This window comes from Macrobrachium nipponense, chromosome 31 (assembly GCF_015104395.2).
Source record: "Macrobrachium nipponense isolate FS-2020 chromosome 31, ASM1510439v2, whole genome shotgun sequence".
NCBI lineage: Eukaryota > Metazoa > Arthropoda > Malacostraca > Decapoda > Palaemonidae > Macrobrachium > Macrobrachium nipponense.
In genome coordinates this window covers 60,523,785-60,531,208 of record NC_061093.1, presented here as the reverse complement: position 1 = coordinate 60,531,208, position 7,424 = coordinate 60,523,785, and the positions used below count along the sequence as shown (strand labels likewise).

The 7,424-nt window shown below is 42.7% G+C and overlaps 1 pseudogene; it reads right to left on the bottom strand.

The window, feature by feature from the left end:
• Positions 1–7,424, bottom strand: part of LOC135207035 (small ribosomal subunit protein mS39-like) — a 72,189-nt pseudogene that overhangs the window by 6,780 nt on the left and 57,985 nt on the right.

Sequence of the window (7,424 nt, the reverse complement as noted above, 5' to 3'; positions counted from 1 at the left end):
GGTGACGGTCGAGCAGCAGGCCTAGCCTTAACCGCTCGCCTGGGGCGATTGGCTCGGCTGAGAACGTCGAGACCGATCTCTAGCGTCAGGCGAGCTGCCGCTGGTCACCGTCTCCGCCCGGTCCCATCGGGAGCGGCGGACGGGTGACCTGCTAGGCTCTGTGTCGCGTCGAGACCGGCCAGCGTCCTCTCGGCGCGTCGAGTCGCTGGTACCAGCCGTGGCTGGTACGGCGGCCGCGTGGGGACTCCGTCCTCGCCTCAACGTGGCTGATCAGCGACCGTCACGTTAGCCCGAGCAGCCAGTTGATCGCTGTCGAGAGCGTCCATCTGCCTGGCGAGAGTCGTGTGCACGACTCTCGCCAGTCTTTCTGCTCCGCGCCGCTGTCTTGACGGCGAGCGAGCCTCGGCGTCAAAACTTTGGCTGGACGGTCTTCTTGGAAGAGCGTCCACTCGGTGCTTCTCGCGAACGAGAAGCGGCCGAGACGGAACCTGGTTTAGCGGCAGACCCGCTAGCCACCAGGTGAGGACGCACCAGCCGCGGCTGGTGCCCTCTGGTCCCCGTCGACTTCTTCTTTGCAGAAGAAGCGACGGGCCCCATTCCCGAAGGAACAGGAGGACCAGCAGAAGAGCTCCCCAGCTCGCCTGAGCGAGCCGGGCCCTTAGAAGATCCCGAAGGAGTCTTCTTAGGGGGAAAGGAGGCAACCTTCTTCTTCTTCGGCTGTTTGGCCTTAGAAGTCGAAGGGGAAGGAGAGGCAGCGGACGACGAAGAAGACGACGAAGACGACGACGACACCTTCTTCCTCTTCCTCTTCTTCTTCGCCAGGCTCCGCAGGACAGACGTCAGGTCTTCCATCCAGGAGGGAGCCGGGGCAGTTGCCGAAGCAACAGGGCCCGACTGCACCTGTCCGGAAAGACCTGAGACTGTGACAGCATCACCAACAGCAGGAACAACAGGAACAGGTCCAGGAACAGCAGGAACATCTGAAAGTGAATGAGCAGCAGGCACCTGATCTGAAAGGGAATGAGCGGCTGGGACCGCAACAGGTACGGCAGGCACGGCAGGTACCACAGGAGAGACAGGCGTCCTGTCGGCAGCTACCGTCATCCTCGGCACTGGCGGCAGGTCCAGGGGGGTACTCTTTGGGCAGCGGCAGTCCGGGGTCGGCAATACAAAGAACCCAGGTGGCGGTGGCACCGTCCTGATTGGCACGGCAGGAATTGGTTCTGGATTGCAGCCGTGGGTGTTACCGACATGACATGTGGTGTGTACACCAGGTGCGGTGACATCTCATATGCTGGTGTCGAGATTGTGGTTGTTGTAGTGGTTACCGTATCATGAGTGACCACTGCCGACCCCGCCAACCGCTGAATCAACCCCTGCAGTCCCAGCGACTCCCACACCTGTCCCAGGTCGTCCTCGCTGATGGCAAACCTGCGGAAGCAACAGTCGGGTTAATTAGAGGGGCTTCCTCGCGCCTGGGGGGAGAGAACCCACCCAGAGCGGACGGAAGACCCCGAGTACAACTGGACGTCCGTTACCAAAGGAGTCACTGGACTTTCCGATGACTTCTTGTGTCCTCGTACAGCACCCACTGCGCCTCTGACGAATGCATACACGTTACACAGGGCTCGTTGCGGGAGCACTCTCGCCCCCCCCCCCCCGACAACGAGTACAAACCTCGTGAGGATCTACATCTACATCCAAGGTCGTCTCCCACGGATGTAGCACCTGCGGTAACAATAGATAGATTAGTAAGAGGGGTTCCCTCACGCACGGGGGAAGACTGCCCCACCCCGAACGCAAGGAAGACCCCAAATACAAAATACAATGAAGAAGCTGAGGGCGGGGGGCAGGAAGGAAGACGAAGAATCGGCTACCAACTTCCTGGCAGACCTTCGCTTCCCCCACCCCCGCCCCCGCACAGCAGTGAAAAGTAATATGAAAATGAAACAGAATACTGCCCTTGCGATTCACTTCATAGAACTTAAAGGAGAAAAGATCAATTCCCGGGTAAGAACGGAAACTTGATCCAATAATATGATGCTATCATAAAATATATATGAAAATGAAACAGAATACTGCACTTGCGATTTCATTCACATAAAAAATCGTAAGGATCAATTCCCGGGTAAGAACGAAAATTGATCCAGATTAAATTCATGCAATCAATAAATGAAAATGAAAAGAATATTGCAATTGCGAATCCACTTTCATTGCATTCTATATACAAAATTTAAAAGTTCGTGCCGAGCGCAATCACACTCTCGGTAACGAACGCACAGGGCAAAAATATAATGAAAAAAGTACTTACATTTTTCAATTACACCCTTTTCGCCCAAATACATGACTCGGCGCGAGCACGCCCGCCCTCGGCACCGAGACATAATTCAAGGTTCATAATTAAGTAATGAAAATGAAAACCGTGTACTTACAGTTTCATTTTCAAGTCAAACAAACCATTAGTAGAAAACACAATATAAACAAAGCATACGACGATGAAGCGGGCAGAGAGCGATGACGAACACGTCCTTCACACCCGCGGCCGAAAGCAAAAGTGATTTGTTTACCTCCCAGTCGCGCGGCGCGCGACGATCGACAAGCAGTTAACTACCGTTCTCCCCTTCTTGTTCGAAGCTTACGACCGTTCCAGCTGCCGCTTAGCTACTTCCTATTGTTAAAGGACCGAGGGTTTTGTATTACGTATCGGAACAAATTTGCATATAAATCACGATAAATAGAAAAAAAAACCACGTTCGGTCAAATTTGACTACCGAAATGGTCGAAAAACGCAATTGTAAGATAAAACTCTTACAGTCTAGTAATATTCAGTCATTTATCTTCATCTTGAAACAAATTCGAAGTCTCTAGCACAATATTTAAATTTATGGTGAATTTAAAAAAAAAAAAACTTTCCTTCCCTCTCGCGCGCGGGATTCTCCGCCACAAATCTCCGAAATGCGTAAGTCCCATTCTCGGAATATTTGCTCCGTTTTCATATTAGGCCATTTCATAGAGTTTTATATATGAAAATGTGCGCAATTTCATGTAGAATAAAACAAAAAATATTTTGAAAGTTTGTAGCTTTTCTATTTCCGAAATAATTGCATATAAAAAATATATATAAAAAAAATTCGACATTCGGTCAACTTTAACTCGTCAGATATGGTCGAAAACTGCATTTGTAAGCTAATATTCTTACAGTATAGTAATATTCAATCATTTGTCTTCATTTTGAAAGAAATTGGAAGTCTCTAGGACAATATTTAGATTTATGGTGAATTTTTGAAAAAAATATGTGTTTACGTCTGTGCGTTACGAATTCTCATGCATTATTTTGTGATAATATTTTCTCTGTGTTGCTTTTATCGTTTTACAATTTGTTATATACCAAAATGATCGCAATTTAGTGTACATTACAACGAAAAATAAAGTAACTTGTTACTTCAACCATTTTGCGCACAGCACGATTTGAATACAATTATATATGAATTTTCGTTTTTGCGCTATCATATATCGCATTATTTTATATATGATAATGATAATTTTTTTCATTTCTGATGGTTGCATACTAAACTTCAGGAAATGACAAAAAAAGGAGCCAAATATGAACTCTTAATCTTAAAACTAAGCCCGCTATGATTTTTGAAAAAATATTTTTTCCGCTCCCGCGCTCACTCTGAAACGTCTCCGGCACACGGGAGACATTTTTTTTTTTACCGCTTCGGCGTTTAAGGGTTAAGAGAGTTGGTTCTGGTTTTGAAGAGAAGTATTGAACCAGTAGAATTATCATAAATTTCTTCATCTTTTATTTCTCTTTTCCACATTTTATATATATTCACAGTCACTTTATTTTCCAAGTCTTCTTTCCACCTCGCTGTGTCCAGATTCTGGCTTTGTCCTTTATTTCTGTTTTGGACATTCCTTCCAATTTTCTTAAATTGATTTTAACTTCATGCCTGTACTTTTCCACTGTTTTCCACCATTTTCTTTCCTTTTCTTGCATATCTGTAATTATTTTCTTCAGTATCTCTTTCCGTCCATTTAAAAGTATTATTTACATAGCTTATCTTCCCACTCATAATTCTACTTTTCATGGAAGATGCTCCTATCTCTCCCCTTAATGTGGCTACTACTGTACTTCTACATGCTCCTAATATTTTCCTATATACCCCATTCTCTATTCTTTGTAATTTTTCTATTTGTGTGTCTGTTAGATTAACCACATTGGTTCCATATAAGACTGATGGTAGAGCTATATTTTTCCAGAATGTTTTACCTATTAGAACTTTGTTGCAGCTTTTTTCTATCACGGAATAGGTTAGGTTGGCTAACTTCTGTGCTTTATCCAACATTTCTTTTTTCTGTAGCTTAAACAGATTTCCAGAATTATTTATCTTTATTCCTAAATATGTTATGTTCTCCCTCACTTTTATATTCTCTATCTCTTCTGGTTTATCCTTCATATTGTAAATAATGCTGCTGCTTTTCTCTTTATTTCTAGCCCACATTTATTTCCTATATCTATTAAAATCTTTATATTTATCCTTGCATCTTCTATATTACTTGCTAAAACTAACCCATCGTCAGCAAAGAAAAGTGTCCCTATCTTTACTAATTCATTTTCAAATCCTGTCCCTTCCTCCTCCATTTTCTTAATTATTAAATACGTCATCAGTTTGAAAAGTGAAGTAGAACCTGTGCAACCTTGCCTAATTCCACTATTAATTCCCATTTCCTGTTCAACTCCCTATCAGTAAAAGTAAAGAGAAGACATACAGTAAAACTAAAGACTACTAGTATAGCGGCCTGGTTCCTGCCAGTCTGTGACGGTAATTTTACTGCCTTTTGCCCACTGGTTGTGTATATGATATTTACTCTCATGTTTACGTTATTACCTTCATTTCCATGGGGCTGGTACTATAGGTAAACACATAAACTGGTAGTTAATGAACCTTGGGGGAGAGGGGGGAAGATGGTGGTAGTCTTCAGTTTTGCCACACAGGATATTTATATCTGTAGGTTGCAAGCTGCTTAAAAGCAGATGAAAGCCATATTTCACGAGGGATGCATCCTACTCTAACTGAGCTATGCACTGACCTGACCAGATCAGGCAACCCACTTACCCGACCGATTCATGTCAATTTTATAATCGTCCAAGTTTTGTCAAATTGTGACTTGACCTATCCTATCCCCTTGTATTCTGGTCCCTCCCCCGAAAACCCAGAATTCCCAATACGGTCCCCTTTCATTAAATTATGTAGCTACTAGGTAGTTAGCCTTTTGTCTGTTCATTTATCACTAAATTTCGCTCAAAATGACACCACAATCCTGCATTCCCAATGGGTGCCATACCTTGTTGGATCAAGTTCTAAGGTAAATTCCAAGTTAATTACAGTCAACCCTCAAAAACAAACAGTAAATTCTTAATAAGCAACAAAATACATATCAGTAAAGGAAACTGCAACTTCCGGAGAAATATTTAGACGCAGAGTTATTACGTAGATCTACTTACCTTAATTAATTAGGTTGCTACTACTTACAGTCGACCAACAAAACATAACTGTAAATTCTTTAGTTAGGCTAAGCATCCGAAAATACTCATAAAAAGAAAACATCAGTTTATTCCAAAGGAAATAACCAGACACGGAGGAATTACTTGGATCTATCGTCGTAAGTTTTAATAAAGATATCAATGTCAGGTAACCAAGGCCTTAAATAGTAGGTAGGTAATGATAAACTTTGCCTAACCTACCCACAGTACTACGATACAATATGATACTCTGCACCTTTCGGGCGCTCATAACTAAAACGGGGGTGGACCTGGGGGTTCATTTATTATAAAAACGAAGAACATCCGTCTGTATTCCAAATAGTAAAAGGGGTCCGCCTTTGTCTCGATGAATGCCAAGTGGGTTAGCAAGGCCAAACTTCTAGTAATCTACCTCGACGGAATTTGGCGACTGTTGCTAAGCAGCTACTATATTAGGAATGCCAACAACTCCCTGGCCGTCCTTCCACACTCGCTTTTATTCATCGCCCAAATCTCCTTCCCTCTGAAAAACAAGAAACGTCCCATAGTCACCTTATTTAGTGGCGAATTGTCCATACCAGCAAGTCCCGATCCATGTTTACTATCAAACGGGCTGCTGAAGTTTGTCGCGAAGAATCGAATCCCATTGGCTGGCGATTTCGATCCCTTATCCATCGTCGAGAATAGAGTGCAATCCTCTCGTGCACTCGCAGTGACAATAACAACAGCAAAAACGTTGTTTGATAATAATACCAGGACCAAATGTGACCTCGTTATGACCCAAGCACAACTTCCAAAAAGTGTCCGCAAATCTTTAGCTATTGTTAGTTATCTTATTTATAGGCTCATGTCTATCCGTCGCATGGTAAACTTGCCGTAAACCTAATCGGAATGTGTACGAATTAATAGGAGGTTAATACGTGCAAAACTACAACGCTGAACACAGAACTGACATACTTATGACGTCCACGCACAGCTTTCCGACACAAAAGAACCGCTTTGCTTGGGGAACTTTGGGGGAGGGGGACAGGTCAAAGGTCGAGCTCTTCTTCTTTGTCTTGGATTTAAAGATCACACAATGCATAAACTCGATTATCTGGTCTCCTAACTCTCTGTCTGATGTGATTTCCTCGTCGACTTTGGCGTAATACTTTATTGTAATTTAATTTACACAGGACATAGGAGACAATTAATTTTAACGATCGGCCGTTTTCTGGTTTTATAGTGTACTACACTGCAAATGTCTCATGGTTATCAAATGTAAGTTGTAGCTAATGATATTATAGGCTACAGAATACAGCATATAGTGTAATTTTGCCTAAATTCACTAGCACATTTGCTGTTAAATTACGTCGCACATATGCAAGTGAATAACAGTTAATAATAAACACCGTGGGTTATTCTTTGTGTGGATACGACACCTTGCCCTCACATTTCCACTTTGAAATCCTCACTTGTAGGTAAATAATTGCATCACGTGATGTGGTGATAAGTAATACTGAGTGAAGCTTTTGAAGGTATGACTGCTTTCTATGAAGTAAGTTCTGTTTTGAATGACCCTGAGATGAGAAAATTTTATTTGAGAATGCGACCATGACATTCCCATGCATGCAAACCACTTTTTAATTCGTACACAAGCTGTTTTCAGAATACATAGACTATATCAAAATGAGCACCTTCCTTTGAGAGCAAATGTTGCTCATATAATTCATCAATAATATACATTTAAATAAATCAAAAGTATTAACGTTTTTAAGGGCTGATGATGGTAATATTGATTATGGGAAACTGTTTATATAACTTCCTGTGATAAAGTCTTTTTGCATAGATTTTTAAAAAATAATCCTTATAAATTAATAAAATTGCAAATTACATTGAAATGTCTGTTCTCTCA